This window comes from Suricata suricatta, chromosome 8, assembly GCF_006229205.1.
Source record: "Suricata suricatta isolate VVHF042 chromosome 8, meerkat_22Aug2017_6uvM2_HiC, whole genome shotgun sequence".
Lineage (NCBI taxonomy): Eukaryota > Metazoa > Chordata > Mammalia > Carnivora > Herpestidae > Suricata > Suricata suricatta.
In genome coordinates this window covers 62,792,049-62,794,172 of record NC_043707.1, presented here as the reverse complement: position 1 = coordinate 62,794,172, position 2,124 = coordinate 62,792,049, and the positions used below count along the sequence as shown (strand labels likewise).

The 2,124-nt window shown below is 39.9% G+C and overlaps 1 pseudogene; it reads left to right on the top strand.

Moving 5' to 3' along the window:
- Positions 1 to 469: 469 nt before the first annotated feature.
- LOC115299548 lies at positions 470 to 1,752 on the top strand (annotated as a pseudogene).
- The last annotated feature ends 372 nt before the right edge of the window (positions 1,753 to 2,124 follow it).

Sequence of the window (2,124 nt, the reverse complement as noted above, 5' to 3'; positions counted from 1 at the left end):
AAGAAATTCTCAGTATTGACAAAGGTACTAAAAACTCCAAATATCAGTATAAATCAAAATACTTGTGAACTTCCAGACATTAAGTAAACAACTGAAAAATGAAGGAAATTTTTTTAGATGAAACCTAAAAAGGAAGGTCAATGAAATTTGAGATTTTATTACTAGTTTTTGTTGCATTTTTGTTTTAACTTTTTACTGCCTCTCTGCAAAGCCAAAACAATCCAACAGGGATGGAATTCTCTGTGAATAGTTTGCCCTTCATGAACTACACAAATAAATGAACCATCAAGAGAAAAATAGATGATACTATCACTGTTGCAAGTTTGAAAAGTCCTCCCTAATAGTCATCATATCCCTCCATTTTTGTTAATCCCTAACTTCATAAACTTTGTAATTACTACCATAAAAGTTAAGATAAGACACATTACTGGGGGGTGGGTCCAGGAAGCAGAAGGGTCTGAGTTCAAAGATGGTTGTGACTGAGGAGAAGCCGAAGCCCAAAAAGCTGAAGGTGGAGGCGCTGCAAGCGCTGAGTGAAAATACTCTTTGGAATGGGAAATCCTCTTCTTGACATCACTGCTGTAGTGGATAAGGATTTCCTTGATAAGTATTCTCTTAAACCAAATAACCAAATCGTGGCTGAAGACAAACACAAGGAATTGTTTGATGAGATTGTAAAAAACTTCAAAGTTGAATTAAAGTGGCACAGTGGATGATTCAGCAGCCACACAAAGCAGCAACATTTTTTGGCTGCACTGGGATAGATAGATTTGGAGAGATCTTGAAGAAGAAAGCTGCAGAAGCCCATGTGGATGCTTATTACTATGAGCAAAATGAGCAAGCAACGGGAACTTGGGCTGTGTGCATCACTGGTGACAACAGGTCCCTTGTAGCTAATCTTGCTGCCGCCAATTGTTACAAAAAGGAAAACCATCTTGATATGGAGAAAAACTGGACATCAGTAGAAAAAGCAAGAGCTTTTTATGTAGCAGGCTTTTTTCTTACCATTTCCCCAGAGTTGGTATTAAAAGTGGCTAACCGGGGCACCTGGGTGGCTCAGTCGGTTAAGCCTCCGACTTCAGCTCAGGTCAGATCTCATGTTCGTGGGTTCGAGCCCTGCGTCATGCTCTGTGCTGACAGCTAGCTCAGAGCCTGGAGCTTGCTTCTGGTTCTGTGTCTCCTTCTCTCTCTGCCCCTCCCCCTCTCATGCTCTGTCTCTGTATCAAAAATAGATAAAACATTTAAAAAAAATTTTTAAAGTGGCTAACCACACTTCTGAAAACAACAGAATTTTTACTTTGAATCTATCTGCACCATTTATTAGTCGGTTCTACAAGGAATCACGGGTGAAAGTTTTGCCTTACGTTGACATACTTTTTGGAAATGAGACGGAAGCTGCCACTTTTGCTAGAGAGCAAGGCTTTGAGACTGAAGACATTAAAGAGATAGCCAAAAAGACAAAGCTCTGCCAAAGGTAAACCTGAAGAGGCAGCGAATCTTGATTTTCACCCAAGGGGGAGATGACGCTATAATGGCTACAGAAGGTAAAGTCACCTCTTTTCCTGTCTTGGATCAAAACCAGGAAGAAACTGTTGATACCAATGGAGCCGGAGATGCATTTGTTGGAGGTTTTCTATCTCAGCTGGTCTCTGACAAGCCCCTCACTGAATGCATCCATGCTGGTCACTATGCAGAAGCATCATAATTAGGTGGACTGGCTGCACTTTTCCTGAGAAGTCAGATTTCCACTGATAGACAAGCAGGAAATCCAAGTCCAGTGGAACAGGTACTGCCCTGATTGCTTCCTGACAATTCCCGTATTAATAAAGAAGAAAATTATCTGCCATCTTTTCCCAGTATAATAATATTCATTCTTAATTTAGAGGGTACAGTAATGCTCAGTAGAATCTTTCTTCTCTCAACAACCTAAAAAAATAATGTCTATTTCCATAGTTTGGTAGTGCCACATAAATGTTGATTAAACAGGAGTATAACATTTCAAAAAAAAAAAAAAGACACATTACTGGTGTCCATGGTGTCTAAACAGAAGAGCTGCTCTCATGCCACATCTCATAGAAACAGCTGAAACAAAACAAACAAATCCCAACACAGACTCTCACTTAT